This window comes from Marmota monax, unplaced genomic scaffold (assembly GCF_021218885.2).
Source record: "Marmota monax isolate L192 unplaced genomic scaffold, Marmota_monax_Labrador192_F-V1.1 WCK01_AAM20220418_F8-fsc00008, whole genome shotgun sequence".
NCBI classification, from domain to species: domain Eukaryota; kingdom Metazoa; phylum Chordata; class Mammalia; order Rodentia; family Sciuridae; genus Marmota; species Marmota monax.
The window spans coordinates 24,860,489-24,883,851 of record NW_026694432.1 but is presented as its reverse complement, the minus strand read 5'-3'; the positions used below and the strand labels follow the sequence as shown (position 1 = coordinate 24,883,851).

Genomic DNA, 23,363 nt, shown 5'->3' with positions numbered 1-23,363 from the left:
GTTGCTAGCCTTTCAGCTCAAAATTCACCCTTTTTGCCAGTGGTGTGAAAATGGATCTGTGCTCTATAAATATTTTGACATTTCGACTGACACAATGTCAAATTTTTTCCAGTAGAGGGCATTGTAGCAATATTGCAAGAAGAGTGGGTTTTGCTTCTTGGTTTCCATGGACTTAGCAAAAGGCTCCTGCAGCCCAGATAGCAGCTCCAAAATTTAGCTTCTCCTGTGATCAGCTCCCATTCAGTGCTAGGCTTCTGTTGCCTTGCACAGCAGGCAGTGGTCTCCGGCAGCCAAAAGGCATTCCTAGTACTCTCCTGCAGGTCTGCAGCAGACAGCCTCTTTTAAGAAACCTCCCTGCAAACAGTTTTCCCTCAGCACCATAGAAGGAAGAATTCTGGTGAGTTCCAGACAGTAGATTTCCAGTAAGTTTTACTGTCTTGACATGACACCAATGCTACTTAGAAAGACCCGCCATGCCCCTTCCTAAGAGTCCAGACTTTAGTTTAAGAGGAACAGTCTTGACCCTAACACTATCTAACATAAAGGGGAAAAAGGTACAAGACAATGTATACTGTATTTGCCATTGTTATCGTGACCAAATTCCAATTTTGAGTAAGGAAGAGGACAAAATAAACTTATGCAGCAAGTCTAGGTCGCAACACAAACAGCTCTACCAACTGGCACTCATGACCCAGAAATGTTATCTGAATTATCTTTGGCAGACATATTGTAAAAGCCTTGGTCCAGCATACACTGCAGTAGCTCGTTGCTACAGATTATTAGTGGTAAAGAAGGAAGCTTTCCAAATCTTCTACAGGGCAAATTTTGAGAAATTTCCAAAGGAAGGACCAACAGCTTTGATATCAGCATTAAAAAGGAAGAGTCTACCTTAGCCCTAATAGAAGCAGCTACTCCATACATCTACTATTCTTACATTCTTGAGAGTTCTTTCCTTTTAGTCAATCCATCACTATTCCAAACCCCAATTTGATTTAATAATTCCTTATGTTGCACTTTTTGTATTCAACTTAATTACAATTATTTAAGAGGTTTACCTTTCCTGATGAGACTAAGGCCTAATATACTTTAATTACAGGTCGGGTGCCTCCACTCAGTGATACAGAAACCAACACAAGAGCCTCATTTAAACAACTAAGAATTCCTTTGGTTTTGCTTTCAATATTTAAAACTCACAATTATACTAGACTGATATGGGCTGAATTTAAGCATAGTACTAACCATGACAAATTAATTCATATATTACTTAAAAAAGATAGACCAGGGGCTGGGGTTGTGGCTCAGCAATAGAGTGCTCACTTAGCATGTGCAAGGCACTGGGTTTGATCCTCAGCACAACATAAAAATAAATAAATAAAATAAAGGTATTGTGTCCAACTACAACTAAGGAAAAAATTTCAAAAAAAAAAAAAAAAAGAGCTACACCAGTCATGGTCTGACAGTTGGAATTCCTTTTCTAAACATGCTATAATATAAACCTTCATTATTTTCGGCGCCTAACTTAACATCAGTTTTATAATCGTTTTAAGTAATTTCAATTGTCTCATACTATTTCACAGATCTAAAAGTCCTAAAATATTACAGCGAAAATTAAAAATGACACAAAAATAATTTTTATTATTAAAAATAGCCACTCTTACATGTAATACTGACAATCTCAAACAGAACAAGTCAAGGTTATTGGCTTGTCTCTCTCCACGTTCCAACAGGATACTTCATAACCAGAGAGGTCTTAATCAAAAGGAAACCCAAATAGGCATGTGATGGAGGGATGGGGCAAGAAAAAGAGTATCTTGAGAAAAACTTAAAATGAAAGAGAACCAGAGACATAGCTTCTTCAACCAGTTGCTGAATGTCTGAACAAAAACTTAAGCCTAACAAATTCAAATTATCTACCTACAAAATCAAAAACCAAAGCAACATACAAAAACTCCCATTAAAGTTACTCGGGGGGAAAAAAAGTTCCAGGTAGGAAAAAAATTGAGGTAGGAAGACTACAACAGATTAAACATAGAAAAGAAACCCATGTCTGTAAAGATATTTTCAATGAACTTTAGAATCACATTCTTAATTTGTTAAACAATAAAAAAGGAAAACTAAATATCAATGGCAGTTTTCAATCACTCCAAACTAAAATAAATATTTGAAACTAAATGGGAGGTATGTCTAAAGATACTAAAGACCCAACAGAAATTACTCTAAAAATATTTTATAATACTACTTTAAAGTCTGTTCTAAGGTCTGCTTTAGAAAAACAGAAATGCTGATTTTACCTGAAAAAAAAAAAAAAAAAAAAAAATCCCCCCCCCCCCAAAACTGTTTTTCTTACTTGAGAGAGTCCAGGGGACGATGCATGTCCCGGGGGCGTTGCCGCAAGATTTGGATGCCCCTTGTTTATTTCATGTGCTGAATAAGGGGAAGGGGTTGGGGGTCCCGGCTGTCTTGCTACTTGTGTTACCTGTAAAGAAATCAAAATTTAGTAAGAAAATTATATGAGTAACCCAATCCTAATAAATACAGATAAAATAGTTAACTCATCTTTAAAAACTGGGTTTTCCACTCAAAAGATACACTAAAATAAGTACCAAACTGAATAAAGGCTTAAATTTTCAAAAATGAAAAATTTAAATTCTAAGAAAAAATACACATGAATATTTCCATAAATTTGATACAAGATTCCTGAAGTATGATATCAAAACCTAACGTTTAATAAGGAAAAATAAGTGAAAGAATTCACACAGCCATTTTGTAAAAGGAACAAAAAAGAAATAAATGGCTACAGTGAAGGAGAGGATTATAAAAAGAGCACAAGGAGATTTTTGGAGGTCACAAAACTTTTTTTCTCTTGACTAGTAAGAATTACATGATTATGTGTTCCTTAAAATTCACAGGGGGAAAAAAAGGGTGAATTTTACTCTATAGAAATAATACCTCAATAAAACTGAACCTAAAAGGAGGCAACTTATTACAAAACACAATTTCATTTTTGAATTTAAAAAAGTCTATCTAAAAATACATAGAGATGTTTCTCCATGCATGTTTGCCTACATGTGTGCTCACAGATATACAAATACATACATGCAATATTTAAAAGCTCTATAAGGAAAAAATATAAAAATCTTAAAGCATTACATGTATCTCTTTTCCCATTTATATTTTCTAATGTAATGCAATGGTGTTGAACTTATATAACAACAACACAAAAAAATTAGCATGCTTTTATGTACTCAGAATTATATTTTCTCCATTTCTTGCTGGCAATAAATTGTCCATGAGACCATGATCAATAAGAAACTACTTCACTAGGGTCACTCCCAGAGTATAGCAATCAATTTTACCAGGCACTTCTCCCTGACAGCAACCTAGATTAACAATGACATTTTGGCAAACCTCCATGAATGTTAGGCAACTTTATACTCTTTAAACATGAAAAAAATCTTTTCTCCATGAAACTTTTTTTTTTCATGCCCAGTGCTGGAGATTGAACTGGGCCTCACACATGCTCGGCACACTGTTTACTATTGAGTACATCCATAGCCCTTTTTATTTTATTTTGAGACACAGTCTCACCAAATTGCCAGGGCTGGCCTCAAACTAGTGGTCCTCCTGCCTCTGCCATTGGAGTAGACAGAATTACAGACATGTACCACCTCACACTACCTAGAGTATGGTTCTTAATTTTGATGGGCCAGGAACCCTCTGGCAATGTAGCAGAAAATACAGATATGTTTTTATAATCATGTTTTTTTTTGGCGGGGGGGGGGGGGGTTGAACTCAGGGGCACTCAACCACTGGGCCACATCCCCAGCCCTATTTTTTTGTATTTTATTTAGAGACAGGGTCTCACTGAGTTGCTTAGTGTCTCGCTTTTACTGAGTTGCTTAGTGTCTCGCTTTTACTTTGAACTCAAGGTCCTTCTGCCTCAGCCTCCTGAGGCACTGGGATTACAGGTGTGGGCCACTGCGCCTGGCATAATCATGTTTTTAAATGTATAAAATAAAAAATACACAATCATGTTTCTTAATGTGTGAAGTTAAAAAAAGAGAGAGATAAGAAAAACTAATTATAAACAATCCTCAATTTGCAATGGTTCCACATTCAAATTTTTACTTTATAACAGCTCAAAAGCATGCCTATACAACTATTATGTTGTTCACATAGTCAATAATGTTCACTTTCTGTGTAGTCAATCATGTTTGGTTCTTTTTTGGGGGGGCACTGGGTTTGATCCTATTCAAGGTGCAAATTCCAAATTAGAATTTTGTTTTACATGGTTTTACAGAACTGAAGGCTAATGTAAGATATTCAAGGTGCAATTCCAAATTAGAATTTTGTTTTACATGGTTTTACAGAATTGCAGGCTAATGTAAGTACATTTAAGGAAGGCTGTGCTAAGTCATGATGTTCAGAACATTAGGTTATTTAAAGCATTTTCATCTTAAATATTTACAAACTTGTGATGGGTTTGGGGGATATGATCCCATCATAAATCAAAAAGCAGCTGCAGTGATATAAAAATATTAAGACCAATTCATACTGTAGTAATGTATATTCTTTAGTCTTATATCACTGCAACTGTTGTTTGCATTCAAAATTCAAAGAATGCTAAAATTCAATATTAGATATTTCTTTCATCTCAATTCTTAGATCTTCTAAATTCTATCCAAGAGTTCAAAACTCTGTCCAGGAAGAAAAGCAAAGTGGTCTCCAAATGACATTAGATTTTCCCAGAATTTCCTCAGTCAGAAGCTCTATAGAAGTCTAATTGTTAGTAATCAAGCCCTAGAATCCCTTATATATCTCTAAACAAAAACACACTTTTAGGTTCAGGTACCTGACTCCAAAGCTAAAACGAACTCCTATAAAACTAGCTAGAATCCAGAGCCACAATTGATGCTAACATCTGTAATCAAAGATTAAGACTTTTTTTTTTTAAGTTATAAATTATTTTTTTGAATTTTTAATTAAACATGACAGCAGAATGTATTTTGACATAGTATTTATACATGGAGTATAACTTCCCATTTTTGTGGTAGTATATGATGTGGAGTTACAATGCTCATGTAATTCATATATGAACATGGGAAAGTTAGGTCTGATTCATTCTACTCTTTCCCATTCCGATCTTCCTCTTCCCCCCACCCAGCTCTGTCCAATCCAGTGAACCTCCCCTTCTCCCCTTCCTCCCCTCACGGTGAGTCAGCATCCACATATCAGAGAGACTATTCAGCCTTTGGATTTGGGGGATTGGCTTATTTCACTTACTATGATAGTCTCCAGTTCCATCCATTTACAGGCAAAGGCCATAAATTCATTCTTCCTTATGGCTGATAATATTCCACTGTGTGTATGTACCACATTTTCCTTATCCATTCACGTGGTAAAGGGTACCTAGGTTGGTTCTACAGCTTAGCAATTGTGAACTGAACTGCTATAAACACTGATGTGGCCATGTCACTACAGTATGTGGCTTTTAAGTCCTTTGGGTATATACCAAGCAGTGGGATAACTGGGTCAAATGGTGGTTCCATTCCAAGTTTTCTGAGGAATCTCCCCATTGCTTTCCACAGTGGCTGTACCAATTTGCAGTCCCACTAGCAATGAATGAGTATACCTTTTTCCTCACTTCTGACAACATTTATTGTTACATGTATTTTTGATAACTTCCAATCTGACTGGAAATTAAATCTCAGTTGCGTTTAATTTGCATTTCAAAGATTAAGATTTATAATTGTTAATCTACTTTGTTCCTTGCTTCTTAATAATTTTGATTATCATTTTATTGGAAAACTTTGCTATTAAATTTGAGTGAACATTATTTTCTAAGAGCACAAGATTTACCATATATTACAACATATATAAAGCTCATCAAAGGAAAAAATTGGATTGCTAATTAAACATCTACTTTAGAAAACTATCTGGAAATGAACACTAAAAAGCAAATTTCTCACCAACTAAGCTTATAAATATGTATTCTTACCATGTATTTTAGAACAAGTCATTTTGATATTCCAGTAATATAAAACATCAATATTATATTACATAAAAGGTAAAATATTTAGACACTGGTAAAAAAATACATAATAATAAAGTGGACATAAAAGGAAAACAAAGAAGTCAGCTATATAAAATCCATGTTAGATCAATTCTCCAATTTTACACTGAAAAAACAACTGATGATCAAATCTGCCCAGGACAAGAAGTCATAATATAGAAAACTTTTTTAAATGCCACTGATTTAAAATAAGCAAACATTAAATCAGCAAAGTGCATGTCAATTAAACTAGCAAAAGTAAAAAAAGAAGAAAAACCAGCTCATGTATTATTGGCAAGGATCTAAGCAAATGGAATATAGATAGGATACTATGAATAGGTTTACTATGTCCCCAAAACTATAGGGCAATGAGTCATAACTGTCTCAAAGCTATATCCCCCCCCCCAGTTATTCCATTTTGAGGTATGCGCACTAAGGAAATAATCTCAACTTTAATTAGGAAATTGAAATTAGGAACTTAAAGATACATCCAACAATACTACACATGAAGGAACAAAAAAAAAGTTAGAAATGGTAAGCAATCAGAAAATGAAGCTATATAATTGAACAAAAAACATTAAATATGTAAATTGGTACCAACTAAAATAAATATATAAAATAATCAAGAATAAACAAGAAAAAAGACACTAGTTAAATCTGTTAAGAGGCACCTTTATATAATAACAAAAACTATGAAAACGATTACTGATAAAATTTAGTATTTGTCAAGTTTCTTTTTCTGAAAATTACTTGAGATGCTTTTTTGGGGGGAGAATGGGATAAAGATACTGAGAATGAACCCAGGGGTGCTTTACCATGAAGCTAGCTCTTTTGATTTTTTTATTCTGAAACAAGGTCTCACTTTGCTAAGGGATCTAGTTAAATTATTGAAGCTGGCCTTGAAGTTAACAATCCTCCTGCTGAGGCCTCCAGAGTTGCTGGGATTACAAGTTAGTGCCTCAAAGCCCTCCTTGAGAATCCTTTTTTAAAGTATTATATTGCTCCATGAAATGCAAATGTCTACAGGGAGTGGTGGCACAAGCCTGTAATCTCAATGACCCTGGAGACTAAGGCAAGAGGATGACAAATTCAAGACACGATACTTAGCAAGACTCTGTCGCAAAATAAAATATTTTTAAAAGGGGACTCAGGATGGGTCTCAGTGGTTAAGTACTCCTGGGTTCAATCCCAGGGAACAAAAAACAAAATGTCTAGCTGGGGATGTGACTGAGTGATAGAGATACTGCATAGTATGCATGAGGCCCTTGGTTCTATCCCGACAGACAGAGACAGATGTATGTATGTCTAAGCGAAAGAGAAAATGTACTTTGTCAAAACCAAAAGTACTACTTGACTAAGGATTTCAATTATGAGACAGGAAGCAGAGGAATAGGTTCTGGCAACTACCTAACCACAATCAAAGTTTAAGAAAAATTATCTTCTATAAAATATTAATCCTAATCAAAATCATCAACCATTTTTCAAAATGTATATTATATTTACATTTAAAAGATAATATGCCCAAGATATATTTTTATTCACTATAGATAATATCCTTGCACTGGCAATAATGTGGAGCCTCCAGAATTCTCATTCACATGCTTCTGGAAATATAAATTGTTTTGACCATTTTAGGAAACAATTTGGCATTAGCTACTAAATTTAAAAATTGAATTACCTATGATCCAGCTATCTTGCCTCAGCCTCCAGAGCCACTGGGATTACAGGCGTGACCCAACACACACCTAGCTCATTTTATTAACTAGAGGGTGAATCTTTTTTTTTAATTAGAGGGTGAGAATACAGCTTCTGCTTTAAAACTATTAAGTTCTGCTCGTAAGTTTTGTGCGGTTTTATGCATAACCCACCAGCCTCCAAAAAAAGATTAAAGACAAAAACAAGCAATCTACTTAATATCTGAAATAAAATATTGGTTACATTGTTATTAGTTACACTATTATTCAACAGAGTAGAAAGAATCTCAGAAAAGAAACACTGATGCAAGAAAACCTCTGAAATTTTTATTTAGTGAAAACGTCAGCGTGCTAGTGAAATTTCATTCTAGACTGCTACCTAAAGACAGTCTCCCATGATATCAATGATATTTAATTGCTGTTCACCAATATAAATTGAAGATCCTTTTGAAATATTTAAGGTAAATCCTAATGATTGTGCAACCTAAGGTGAGTCGCTAGGTGTATCTAGCACTAACCTATTTCTAATTCCATCAAATATTCTGGCCAATTAAGAATTATCAAACATATACTACAATATTCAAATAGTAATAGTTCCCTAAACATGATCATTCTTTCTTGACTACAGAGCCACGGAAATAAATACCATGCAGGAATTATGGAGGAAAGTGGCCAGGGGTAAACACAGGAATTAGGACCCATGGAGAACTGGAAAGAATGGCTACCCATCTCTGCTTTCCCTAGTGAGCAGTGTGATCCTCGGCTGCAATACAATGCTGCCATACAGTAATTCCAGCTAAATAGGGACACGATCTTCCAAATTTTCCAAAAAAAAAAAAAAAAATACAATGGATTTTTTTGCATATTTTTCCTTGATACTGGGAAATTGAACCTGGGGATGCTTAACAGTGCACTAAGCCATATTACCAGCCCATTTTATATTTTATCTTGAGACAGGGGCTGGCTAAATTCTTTAGGGCCTCACTAAAATTGTTGAGGCTGGCCTCCTATTTGCAAACCTCCTTCCTGAGCCTCCCAAGTCACTGGAATTACAGGCAGGCAACACCATGTCCAGCCAAATATAAATTTCCTACAAATATCCATGTATAGACTTATGACTGAATTATATACAAATATGAACTGATTTTTTTTTTTTTTTTTTTTAAAGAGAGAGTGGGGGGAGAGAGAGAGAGAGAGAGAGAGAGAGAGAGAGAGAATTTTTTTTTTTTTTAATATTTATTTTTTAGTTCTCGGCTGACACAACATCTTTGTTTGTACGTGGTGCTGAGGATCGAACCCGGGCCGCACGCATGCCAGGCGAGCGCGCTACCGCTTGAGCCACATCCCCAGCCCCAAATATGAACTGATTGAACACAAACTATTGTTATTACACACAAACCAATGTTTCAATTTGTATTTTACATTATTTGGTAGTGGGGATTTGTGGGAGACCAACCTTGCACCTGACTTGGGTCACACTCCCCAGATGGGTGCTGAGGCACTCAGTCGCAGAGATGTGGCAGAGCTTTCCCCACCCTTCTTGGGTTTGAGGGTTGGTGTCTTGTACATGGGTGTGTCTTGCTACAGCCCCATGGATAAAGCTATGCTCACCTGTTGCTTTGTAATATAGCCCCCTGCCCTGTTTAGGAAAGAATCTTCCATGGAAGTGCCTTGTGTGTGTCCTACCCAGGTGTCAGTCAACCTGCTGACAGTGGACATCATGAAGATAGACTCAGCCCCCTGAAACCTGACCCCTTGCCTCATTTAAATAACTTCTCAATAAAAGGGGTCAGCACGTGCTCTTGCTCTCTTTCTGGGGACTCTTAAGGTCAGAGGACCCTTAAGGTCACAGCAACCCCAAACAAAAAGGTATTTGTGTCTCTTTTGTGGTTATTTCATGCAGCCCAGTTTGCCCAGTTTATCTGGAGTGACCCCTGAGCGTTTTAGTCACGAGAACAGACACCCGGCAGGGATTGAACCCAGGGGTGCTTTACCACTGACCTACATCCCCAGACCTTTTTGAAATTTTTATTTTGAGACAGGGTATCTCTAAATTGTTTGTTTGTTTTAACATTTTTTTAGTTGTTAATGGACTTTTATTTTATTTATTTGTATGTGGTGCTGAGAATCGAACCCAGTGCCTCACGCATTCTAGGCAAGTGCTCTACCACTGAGCCACAACCCCAGCCCCACTCTAAATTGTTTAGGTACTAATTATTTTACTGAGGCTGATCTTGAACTTGCCATCCTCTTGCCTCAACCTCCAGTGTTGTGAGTTGCAGGAATTACAGTCATGTACCACCGTACCTGTCACAGTGTTTTATTACCTATTCATTATATATCTAACAAAAAAAAAAATAGTACTTAAGCCACGAGCAGTGGGGCACAGCTGTAATCCCAGCAGCTAGGGAGGCTGAGGCAGGAAGATCACAAATTCAATACCAGCCTCAGCAATTTAGCAAAGCCCTATGCAACTTAGCGAAACCCTTTCTCAAAATATGTTTCAGTGGTTAAGCATCCCTGGGTTCAAGCCCTAAGTACCGCCCCCCCCCCCAAAAAAAAGTACTTGAGAAAAACAGTAATTAAATCTTTACTAAAATGATAAACTCCAGGATCCTATCAAGTAAAATGATTTTTTTCTTACCAATAAATGGCTCATGTAAAAGTAAAAAGCACATGATTTATGTCTGAGAAGTCATTGCTTATTTTTTTTTCCTCAAAGTGAAGTTTATTTAGTGAGGTCATCTAAAAACATCCCAACAGCTGCAACACCCACAAGGAAATGACCAAATTCATTTGGGGAAGACTGGAAAGATCCCAAAGTTTTTACTTGGCTAATTTCAACTGTGAGAAAGAGAAAGTTCAGTGGTCCATTTTCAGAATATGATATTTAGCCTTAAGTGTAGCCATTTTAACTATAGTCCTTCGCTCCCCCAACTTTAAAATTAGCCAATCCCGAATATTGTAACCCCGAGCTGCTGCTGTCATAAGCAAGGGGAACCGCTGTGCTAGGAATAGAAACAGGAGGACCGTCCACCCTCCTGGTAGAAGTCAAGGCGCCTTGCCCATGTACTTCCAGGCCACATTTGATTCCTGCAGCACCCAGTGTCTGAAACTCAACATATCATGCTGATCAAGCAGTAGAATGGGTTTTCACTCTCATTAGATTTTCATAACTTCCTAATTCCTCCTTTAGATAATTTATTTCTCAAAGTCTATAAATACCAAAAAATAAAGAAAATCTGTTTACTCAACTACAAGGAACACTACAGTAGCTAAAAGGACATTTAATTTAGTATTATTACATTTTTTCGAGTTCTCTTGAACATTATCATCACTATTCTGAAGTCATCTGCCAGAAAAGAAAGAAAATGCCTTCCTCCTTTTCCTACTCTTAGCTATGCTTATTAGGTTCAATTTCATGAAATTCCAGATAGTCAAGTATTTTTTTATCTTTTTTTAAAAAAAAAAAAAGAAAAATTCATGGGAATAATTTATTATTATTCAAATAATAAATGAATATTCAAGCAAACAGATGCCATGCAAGTTCTGTTATGGACTCGGCACCAGATTCAATCATAAGGGCTACTTTTCTTTTCATATTTCGTAACTAGCCAATAGAAACCAGAAATACATTAGCTGTTTTTTCATTTGTTAATGTAACTGCCTTACTCATTAACAAAAGTAAAAGTAAGAAAAAACACCTGCCCTCCAAAACTGGGAAGCTATAAAAAAGGTAACAAAGAGTACACGATACGTGAATCCTTGGGGATGAGACAATGAACTGCTATAAACTGAATTCTAAGATGGCTCTCAATGTTCCCTAAGTAACACACCCAGAATAATTTCCCTGAAGAGTGAAGATGATGATGGGATATCACTCTGGTGCCTAGGAAACTAATCATTTCTCTTTGAAGTAATTAAGAGATATTATCCTGGGTGGGCCTGAATTTATCAGATGAACTCTCCAAAGACAGACTGGGTCATCACAGACAACGTTCTCCTCTAGACCTCTAAGACTAGGCAGAATGCTGTACTGTAAAAGGTCCACACTCTAAAGATACGAGGGCAGCCTCTAGAAGCTGAGAGCAACTTCTACCCAAGAGCCAGCAAGGCAGTAGGGGAGCTAAGTACTACAACCACAAAGAAATAAATTCTTCAATCAACCTTAGTGACTACGAAAGTGAACCAAAGCCTAAAATAAGATCATAGCCCTTGCCAAATCTTCATTTCAGCCTAATGAGATTCTGAAGAGAAAATTCTGCTAAGCAGTGCCCAGACCCACAGAAATAATAATGTTTTAAACGGTTAAGTTTATGGAGATTTGGGGGTGCGTGCCACCGCTTCCTGGGCGTGCTGCAGCGAGCAAGTATTGCTGTGTCTTAGCTTTCTGAGAATCTGTTTCCATGCTCCCAGGTACGATGAGCTTCCTAAAGAGTTTCCCGCCGCTGGGGCAGGATGAGAGGCTTCGGCAACAGCAGCCAGATACAGAGGCTGTGCTGAACGGAAAGGAAAGGGCCTTGGTACTGGCACTCTTTACATTGCAGAGAGCTGCCTGTCTTGGTTAGATGGTTCTGGATTAGGATTCTCACTGGAATATCCCACCATTAGTTTACATGCGGTGTCCAGGGACCTAAATGCCTATCCTCGAGAGCATTTGTATGTTATGGTGAATGCCAAATTTGGAGAAGAATCAAAAGAATCTCTTGAGGATGAAGAGGAGGAAGATAGTGATGATGATGTTGAACCTATTGCTGAATTTTGATTTGTGCCTAGTGATAAATCAGCATTGGAGGTGAGGTTCACTGCAATTTGTGAATGGTAGGCTTTGCATCCAGATCCTGAGGACGAAGACTCTGATGATTATGATGGAGAAGAATATGATGTGGAAGCACATGAACAAGGGCACGGGGACATTCCTACATTTTATACCTATGAAGAAGGATTATCCCATTTAACAGCAGAAGGGCAAGCCACACTGGAGAGACTAGAAGGAATGCTTTCTCAGTCTGTGAGTGTTGAGAGCCACAGCCAAAGGGGCCCCAGCAAACTTCCAGCTGCTGGCTGATGATTGGCTCACAGAGGCCCCAGCAACATCTAGCTGATTGGCTCCTATGCGGTGATGCTCATTGGGCTGTTTCCCTGCCCTTTCAGACCACGGAGCTGCTCATTGGGGGACTTTTTTGGCTCCGCCCACGTGACCCAGCCAATCGGCCTCAAGAGCAGGAGGATTGTGGGAGGTGGAGAGAAGCTTGGGTGGGAGAGAGAGGCTTGTGGAAAGCCGGTGGTGGCAGTTGAGGCTCTGAGGGTTTTTCCTGAGAGGCTGTTTTGTTTGGCGTGTGTGGTTCTAAAAATAAAGTTAGTTTCTTTTGACAAGTGGCTCCTGATTGTGCCCAGCCAGACTGTGAGCAGCCAGTGTAACATGGCTGGGGTCCGCACGGAAGATTCAGATGGCATGGAGGTAGACACCACACCAACAGTTGCTGGACAGAGTTTGAGGATGCAGATGTTGATCACTGAAAATAATTTATGTTGCTTAAAAGTTCTGCTTATAACTAGGAGAGAACTTGGTGCCTCTTCCACTTTGGAGTGGGGTTGATAAAAGTCTTTCCTTCTCCAAAACTCAACATTTAAACCAGTTCTTTCTCAAGACAGACTATACTGAGACAGCAAGTTGTCACCAGCAGAAGGAACTACAAACTTTATTAAAGGTGAATTAATTCATCCAAGGGGGTACTTGTATCTTATCATTTACCCCAAAACTTTGTGTTAAGTACCCTATGAGTAAGTCTATAATTCCTGCCTTTGCTGTATGAATCATCTGTACAGTAGCAGACCTGTGATACACATGCTCAGGAGCTTGGAGAGTGGGAAGAAAAGGCAAATATCTCAGAGCGATCAGCCTTTGTTATTCTCCACAGAGTCTGATTTTTTTTTACTGATTTGGGGGCCAAATTAATTAATTCAGGCCTCTGTAGTAGCCTCTTGGGAAATATCCTAGCTACAGATCCTGCCACTGACAAGAGTGTTTCTAGCTACCTTCTGCTCCTTCTGCCCTATTTTACCAGTCTACCCTGTATAGCCTCTTAGGTTATATCATTTAATTTCCACCCTCTTAGGTTAGTTTTCTGTAACAGAACAGTGAACAGAAATGAAAGTCCTCCAAGTACTTCTAATGATAATTGTTTTGTCTTTGTAATAGCATAACAAATAAATCTACATTTTCTATAAAAAAAAGTTTATAGAGATTTATTAGATGGCAATAAAAAATTAATACACCATTTGGGGGGGGGGGAGTGGCAAGTAAAAGACTCTGAAGTTTTTGGTTTTGAGGCCCTGGTGTGGAACCCAGGGCCTCAAATATGCTAAGCAAATAATCTACCAATAAGCTACAAAGCTAGACTATCCCTGAGGTCTTAATAAGGTCAAGGGATGGAAATCCACTTGACTCAAGTTATTGCAGTGAAAGGGAAGTCAGTACTTCAGGAGGCTGAAAAGAGATGGCAGATGATTTAAGGACTTCATAGACAAAGCAAGGACTTTGGAATTCTCCCCCCCCCCCCCCGAATAAGAATCAAATGAAAACTTTAAGCAGTAGCATGACTAGATCTGATATTTTCCAAGGATTATGTTGGTTAACTGAACAATCTAAGAATGGAAGCAGAGACGTGAGTTAAAAAGCCACAGAGATAACTTTAGCCATAACTTATGGTGGCTTCAAACAGTAGTAATAAAGAGGATGAAAATAAGTGCTCAGCAGCAGCGCAGTTGCCTAGCATATGTAAGGCACCGGGTTCGATTCTCAGCACCACATATATTAAAAAAAAAAAAAAAAGGTCTACCAACAACGAAAAAAAAAAGAAAAAAGTGCACTAATTTGGATTACAAGGATTTTAATTTGGAGGTAAAGCCAAGCGTAGTTGCTACCGATTCATTGGCGGGGTAAAACAAAAAGCAATAAGGACTGACGGCTAACACTTGGCCTTTATTTACTGAGAACCAACTTTATGCCAGGCATTGCTCGAGGTTCATAGGATACAACAGGGAATTAAAGGCACATCCCTGTCTTTGTAGAGTTGGCATTCTAGCTGAGGAAAAGCATAACAGAAAAAACAAATTATGTAGTACGTTTGAGAGTGACAGCTTAATGAAAATCAGGGACGGTTTTTAAGAGCATGGCTTGAAATATCAGTTTTCTAGATGGAAGACAGAGACGGTAGAAGGCAGAAGAGATTTAAGAGGCCAGTACTCAAGAGTAGAGGTTTAAATGCTAATTAGATATCCAAATGGAAACAAAAAGTAGCCCATTCAATCTATGAATTTAAGCTTAAGGGGTCAAGGCAAGAGAAAGCAATCTAGAGGTAGGTTCATTATCAAAGTTCTAGATAGCACCTGATCTAAGTGCCATGACTAACAAATGAAAACATGAAAAAGTTTGAAAATTATAAATGAGAGAGAAAAGGCAAACACCAGTACTGAAATCCATTTAGTCTATAGTAACTGCTTACTCCAGGGTTGTGCTCATGTGCTTCTTCAAAGGGTTTTTTTCTCAAAGACTGACAGAGAATAAATCAGTAATGTTTGAAAGTAAAATTAAATCAAAACCTCACAATTCCAAAAGATAAGAGATGACTAAAAGATTATCAGCACAGCTGGGCGCAGTGGTGCATGCCTGTAATCCCAGGGGCTCCAGAGGCAGGGAAGACAGGAGGATCATGAGTTCAAAGCCAGGCTCAGCAAAAGCGAGGCACTAAGAAACTCAGTGACATCCTGTCTCTAAATAAAAATACAAAATAGGGCAGGGATGTGGCTCAGTGGTTGAGTGTCCGAGTTCAATCCCCAGTACCAAGAAAAAAAAGATCATCAACCAAATTTCAGCAGTTCCAATATCAACACAGACTTCATATCATAGAGAAGACCAAAAGAAATGTTTTTAAGCTAATAACTCTGCTGATATCAGTACAGAATAAAAGCTAGGAGGAACACTGTTCACTCAGCGTGACTCCTCAGTCCACATGCCCTGCATCAGTCAATATTTAGTGTGCACCAATGCTCTATTAGGCACTATATTAAGCCCTAGAGTAACAAAGATAATGTCTTTTTCCTTGAGGAGCTCTCAATAGAAAGGAAATCACAGGTGAATAAAAAAAATAAAACTATGTGATAAATCATATAGGATGTATATTTAAAGTACAGCAACAAGCCAGAAGGAAGTAAGTCTGAGAATCTGGAAAAGTTTGGTGGCATCTGAGATACAACTTGAGAACTATAACAGTTCAGTTCCGACCAAGAATTAAGGACAGAATCCTGAAAAGTAATGGCTGAGGAGAGAATAAAGTGAAAAAAAAAAAAAAAAAAGACTGGTTCAAGAGACTGTAGACAGGCTGTGGAAAATCACATACTGCTTGTAAGAAAGCCATTTGATGGGGTGGGGTTGTGGTTCAGTGGTAGAGTGCTTGCCTAGCACATGTGAGACCCTGGGTTCGATCCTCAGCACCACATAAAGTAAAATAAAGACACTGTGTCCACCTATAACTAAAACATAAATATTAAAAAAAAAAAAAAGAAAAAAGAAAAGAAAGAAAGCCATTTGAAGAAAACAAACAAAGCAGACCAACTGGGTGCCCACTGTGGGTGGAACTGTGATGGACCAAGGAAGGTAACGTTTCTTTTGGGGATAATGAAAATGTCCTAAAAATAGCTGTGCTGTTGATGTCTATACAACTATGAATATACTAAAATCTACTTAATTATACACTTATTTAAATGAGTAAAATGTATATTTTTGTTCTGTACATTAATGGAGATTGAACACAAGAGCACTTAACCACTGAACTACACCCCCAGTTCTTTTTATTATTTTTATTTAATGATGGGATATCACTAAGTTGCTGAGGCTGGCATCAAACTTGCCATCCTCCTGCCTCAGCCTCCAGAGTCACTGGGGTTACAGGTGTGTACCACTGTACTCTGGCAGATATTTTAATTATATCTTAGCAAAGATAGGAGAGAGCTGTACACAGAGGCTAGAATTGGAGAAGCAAACTCTGTAGTAAGAAGATGGTTTTCATTAGTGGTTAAATTTAAAAAGACCAATTTCAAAAACAGTAATGACTTTAATCAAGAACATCAAAGGGCTGGCGCTGCAGCTCAGTTGTAAAGCACTTGCCTCACACATTAGGCACTGGGTTTGAACCATGTAAAAAATAAAGAAAAATTTTAAAAAAAAGAATGTCAGAGAGGACTTATGATTTCTACCTGCAAATACATTACAACAGGAGAAAATATGGTGTAATTTACCAATAAATATTTCTACCCACAATGAAACATGAGCAAAATTATATTTAAATATAATGTGCATTGATAAGCATGGAGTACAAGTACATGAATTTATACTGTATGTATACAAGATCAATAATTATTTCTGGAATATGAATGTGTTAATTAAGAATAAATAGGTGGGGGCTGGGGAAATGGCTCAAGCAATAACGCACTCGCCTGGCATGTACGGGGCACTGGGTTCGATCCTCAGCACCACATAAAATAAAAATGAAAATGTTGTGTCCGCCGAAAACTGAAAAATAAATATTAAAAAAAAATTCTCTCTTCTCTCTCTCTCAAAAAAAAAAAAAAAAGAATAAATAGGTGGCTTGGTGTGGTGGTACATGTTAGAAACTTGGGAAGCTTAGGCAGAAGGATCTCCAAGTTCAAAGACAACCTCTGCAACTTAGCTAGATCCTGTTTCAAAAAATAGAAAGGGCTGTGGATGTAGCTTATTAATAAAGTTCACCTGAGTTCAATCAGGTGGGAGGACAGGGATGTAAATAAGTTTTATCACTTGAAGTTAACAAGCTCTCTAATTCCTCAAATCTGTTTTGTTGTTGATATGCCCACAAAAACCAATTAGCAGGACCAGGGATGTGGCTCAGGGGTAGAGCACTTTTAGGTTCACTCACCAATACTGCAAACAAACAAACAAACAAAAAGTACAGCACATGTAAGAGCTGATCATGGACCCATTTCATAAAAAAAAAAAAATTAAGTAAAAATATAACAAAAGGGGCTAGGAATATAGCTCAGTAGAAGAGTGTGCACAAGTCCTCAGGTTTAATTCCTAGAACCACCAAAAAAAATTATAAAAATTATATAAGTGTGTACATATACACACATATATCCAAGCATATATTATATATATATACACACACACACACACATACACACACACACATATATGCTAGTGACTAAAGGACTTACTGTGTAAAGAAATATCCTCTGATAAAGATTCTTTAAGGAAATGAGCAAAATTTCTAAAAGGTACACTCATGTTCTTTACAACCAAATTTTCTGTACTCATTCAGGTTCACCCAGTACAAAGGAGAAAATCCCAAGAGACAAAATTGATATCATACTTAAAACTCTACATTTAGATTAAATAGAGAAATAGTGTTCCTCATGCTTAGTCAGCTTCATCTAGAGGCTGCGTGGGTGTTCTGGAGGACCCCAAGGGAAAAAATGCATGGAGATTATCATTTTTCTTCAATATAAATTCTCTTTTACCAAAAAAAAACCCAAAACATGACGGAGGGTGGGGGAGGAGTAAACAGCGAAAAGGCAAGAGTTAAGGAGGAAACAGAATTTAGAAACAAAACAACTACTCTTTTCTAATTCACTTTAGAATGTGATTTTTCATCAATTACCCAAACTCCATGTTCCAAAAGTTCACTTAATTAGTTGTTAAGGAGCAACAAAAGTAACCTGACTGTGTTGGAAGGACATGGGCAAATAGAGGATTATTAGAAAGAAAAAAGAAAAAAACTAAAATATCATCTGTGAAAGTAAAAGCCAATGGATAATGATAAATAAAAATTTTAAAAAATAGGAGAAATCTCCTACTGCTTAGAGAAACAGAGTTAACAGAAGAGGAAATAAAAACAAAAATGTTTGAAAGTGGATGGGTGTAAACACCAGACCAGGAGGGGCTGGGGGTGTGGTTCAGTGGTAGAGGACATGCCTGGCATATGAGAGGCCTTGGCTTCAAATCTCAGCACCATATATAAATAAATAAAATAAGGTTCCATCAACTACTTAAAAAAGAATCATTCTTAAAAAAAAAAAAAAAAAAAAAAAGAATAGATGGGGACTTGTTTCTTTACATCAGAAATCTTTTATATTGTATGCTTTTATTGAAACCATTCTGAACATTTTCATTAAACAGATGGGCAAATGCTAAAGCTATTTAAAGATAATCAGAAAGAAATTATCTAGATAATAAAGATCTATAGCAAGCACGTTCATCACAGCATTGTGTATAAAAGCAAGAAGATAGAAATAACTCAAATATCCACCAACATGACTAGTTATATAAATCATAATATAAAAGGAACAGTTGCTTAAAAACATTTCTACCCTGAAAGTGGCTTTCTTCCCAATATAACCAAAAATCATAGAATGATGTAGTCCTGAATTTAATGACACACTCAAGGTCCGCTAAAATGATGTACAATTGTACACTGACATAGAACAATATAAATATGATGTGTTCAGGGCTGGGGTTGTAGCTCAGTGGTTCAGTGCTTGCCTCTGCATGCAGGAGGCACTGGGTTCAATCCTCAGCACTACATAAATAAACAAATAAAATAAAGATATTGTGTCTATCTACAAATTAAAAATTTTAAAAAATAAACAAATGAATATGATGCATTAAGATAAAATGCAACATATAACCAGTATTTTAAGTATAAATTTTGTTAGGCTATGTGTGTGCAATTTATATGTCTACAAAAATGTGAAACATGGAAGAATTCAATCTAAAGAATAGGTATTTCTCTAAAAAGTAAGATAAAGGTTGACTTTCTTTTTTTTTTTTTAATATTTATTTAGTTAGTTAGTTATTGGCAGACACAACATCTTTGTTTGTATGTGGTGCTGAGGATCGAACCCGGGCCGCACGCATGACAGGCGAGCGCGCTACCACTTGAGCCACATCCCCAGCCCTAAAGGTTGACTTTCATTAGATTACATTTTTTGGAATTATTTTTGTTACTTAATTTTATTCAATCAGACAAAAATTTAAAGCTATGAGTCAACCATTTGAATCTTACATTTTAATAGTAAAAACACATAACCCATTGGGAAAACAAATAACTACATCCCGAAAATATATATTTAGGAAAAAACATTTTTTACAATAAGAAGTTACTTATAGCATAAATTTAAGTCAAGCAAACAGGGTGAGAATTTTTAGTACTCTGATAGCTTTTACAGCAAAACTACTGAAAAGAACATGTAAAAAAGGTGGCATGAACCTTTCGTTAGCAAGATCACAAACCAGTTTTTTCTGTCATACTTTTCTCTTGGTTTCTAACAAGCACATATTAATTTTATAGTGAACAAACTACTATTTGGAACTTGGTGATTAGATTTCCAGATTAGCTTATAAAATCCTTCTTAAGCCAAAGATGGAGCTGAGGAAGACAGGCTGGTACTATAATCCTCTGGCGCTCCTCCCAAAGCCACACAAAGCAAGCAGCACTGAGTCTCACTGTATGTCTCCTTCCAGTCCTTAAGGACGAGAATAAGACATAATAAGTACTTATTACAGTACTTGCAAACAAGTGGCCACTCAGACATATAAGTATTATACAGTTATTAACTCAAGAAAATTTCACTATGATATCACTATGTGGGTATAAAACTTACTAAGCTTATCAACTCAGGAATACCTCAGGTAGCCAGACCTGCCTTATAGTACAGAAAAGAGGCCAAGATAGCAACCAGATTTTATTTCTTTCATTGTCAATCGTAGCCTAGAGAACTGAATTAAAATTCTAATGATCATTCCCAGTTCAATAACAAAATCTTGATCAATTAAGGATAACTACTTTAAAGAAAAAACTGGAGAGTAGTAAGGATTATCAACCCTAACTAAGCCCAAACCACTCAGTAAAATTACCCATAACAAACAGTAATATTTTATATGACCAGAAGAAATTAATCTGCTACTTTTTAAAGGACTATTTCATAGGCTATCCATTGTCCCTGTAGATACAAGAGGAACATTTGAGAGCTTTGTGATGGGTGATGGCTTTTTAACAGAGCACATTCTCTTTTACACGTTCAAAATTCCATTGTCACAGAGTTGGAAGATTGTTGGTATATATTTAATAGCTGCAATGGTACTAGTCATTTCCCATCTTTCTTCTTAATTTCTTTAAAACATAGGGTTTACTTATTTTTCCACTGCTCTTCATTCAGTCACAATAAACCAGTTAAGTGACTTATTCAAAGTAAGTGAATTCTTTTTCACTCCATGGTATTAGAACTCTGAGCCTAGTATTCAAATATAAGAAAGCATAAATTCAGTTATCAAAACCACAATATATTTAATAGTCCAACTCACATAAGACATGTGATGTATGTCCCCAATCTGAGACTGAGTCACAGATCATCATTTTCCAAACAAAAACTTAAAATAAGGAACACACCTAAGAAAATCAGTCTTAAGAGTCAAGAGAACTGGGTTTGAATTTTGGCTCCTGAACAAAGAAAGTATATAAGCAAAGTATTTGAACTTAGTTTCTTCTGTAAAAGAGAAAACTAAAAGACTATCATGCAAATTTATTTAACACGTTAAAGCATGATTTGCAATGCCTGCTCCATAAAAAGTCAAAAAGTGGTAGCTATTTGGGGCTGGAGTTGTGGCTCACTGGTGGAGCACTTGCCTAGCATGTGTGAGGCACTGGGTTTGATTCTCAGCACCAAATAAAAATAAATTAAAAAAAGGTATGTATCCATCCATAATTTTTTTCAAAAATGGTAGCTATTGTATTCAATCTTTTTACAAATATTTAAACTATTGATTTAAAATTCTAATATTAAGCATATAACTAAAGGACAGTTTTGGATTGAAATAATTCCTCCTCTGGTTTTCATTAATGCAGATTGTATAGGAGACAGTAAAGTCTCTGTTAATCCTAAAGCAGTGGTTCAAAAGATGGGTTCTGAGACCAGAGGCATCACCACCACCTGGGAACAGGTTTAAAGTGCAAATCCATAGGCCTCTTTGACATCTGTTTTGTGTGAGGTCCCAGCAATATGTACATAGTTTCACATAGTATACCAGATAATGCTGACTACTAAAGTTTAACTCTGACATTAACATAACAGTGACAGGTTTTCAGGAGCAATCCTAGCATGTTGTGTCTGCATGCTTTAGTTCACTGAGTTAACCCAAAATAGCAGAAGGCAGACTACTGAACATACATACTGCTAGCTGTATTATTGCTACAAGTGACAGTACAAAAAGACAGTGGGACACTGCGACTCAGGAGGCTAAGGCAGGAGGATCACAAGTTCAAAGCCAGCACAGAAAACGATGCAAGATTCTGTCTCAAAAAGGTCAACAGGGGAGGCTGGAGAGGTAGCTCAAAGTATCTCAGATTCAATCCCCAGTACAAAAACAAAAAAAAAAAATCAACCTGCAGTGCCATCGCTAGGGTAATAGCAAAACTTTGAAATCCCTGGGGAATTTAATCCTGTTAAATAAAGTTATTTTCATTGTATAATTATTTTAAATGGACATCAAAATAGTTATACAATATACTGTACACTAAATGTAATCTGAAGATTTTCATGGTCACATAAATTCAGCAATATGAACATCAAATTTTATGGAAAAATATATTTAAGGTTTATGGAATGTCAATAAAGCTCTTAGTGCGTATACTTTTCTGCATCCACATTTGCTGTATTGCAGTTAGGTACGACTTCTAGGCACTACCAACATTCCAATTTGAAGCTGTTATTTAATTCCTGTTTGTAACATCATGGTGGGCTTCAAAATTCAACAACCAATATTTTGCTATATTCTAAGTTTTCCAGTATTTATCAAACTTCACAAACATATGAATCTTTTTGACCTGCAAATCTCTATTCATCCTTCAAAACTCTAGGCAAATCTCTCTTTCCCTGAGATAAATTTCTCAACACCATGTCTCCTGACTGTGTTTCACACTGTTGCTCCACATGGAGAAGAACTGCAAGAAAGACATTCACCGCCTAAGCTTGCTCTAAAAAATAATTAGCAGTCCTAATAAAATGCATGATCAATTTCAGATAGACTGTAATGACTTTTCTTCCAGAAAGCACACCCATACACAAAACAGCCATCAGAATCTAGGTACCTTTAGTCAAACATTTCAATATTAAGCCTCTTTCCTTTTCTTTTCCATAAATACCTTTTTATTTTACACAGAGTTTTTATTGGTGCATTACAGTTGTACATATTGCCAGGATTTGTTGTACATATTTGAACACCCACACTTTAAATATCTCTTATCAACTCAAAAAAAAAAAAAACAAAAAAAAAAAACCTCTTTGGTCTTTCAAAGTCTCTTCCTTTGAACAAGTTTGAGATACTTGACAAATGTTTTTAATTAATTTGTCTGAATTTTTTAAAGTTACTAAACAAATGTTTATTGAGCAAAGCAAAAAATTAAACTGCTGATTTATAAATCTAAAAAAAAATGACAGAAAACCCAAAGGATCTTTGGGGTTTGTAACAGCTAAAGAAATTGAATACCTTTCTACTAAACTACCAACTAAATATCAATACAGGA

At 36.5% G+C, this 23,363-nt stretch overlaps 1 protein-coding gene and 1 pseudogene across 26 annotated transcripts in view; one reads left to right on the top strand and one right to left on the bottom strand.

Moving 5' to 3' along the window:
- Positions 1–23,363, bottom strand: part of Eif4g3 (eukaryotic translation initiation factor 4 gamma 3) — a 294,828-nt gene that overhangs the window by 179,790 nt on the left and 91,675 nt on the right. For all 26 annotated transcript variants that reach the window (XM_058571093.1, XM_058571091.1, XM_058571090.1 and 23 more), the window contains one exon: positions 2,348–2,476. The gene's annotated coding sequence lies outside the window, so the exon portion shown is untranslated. The remainder of the gene's footprint in view (positions 1–2,347; positions 2,477–23,363) is intronic.
- LOC124075337 (methylosome subunit pICln-like) lies at positions 12,122–13,266 on the top strand (annotated as a pseudogene).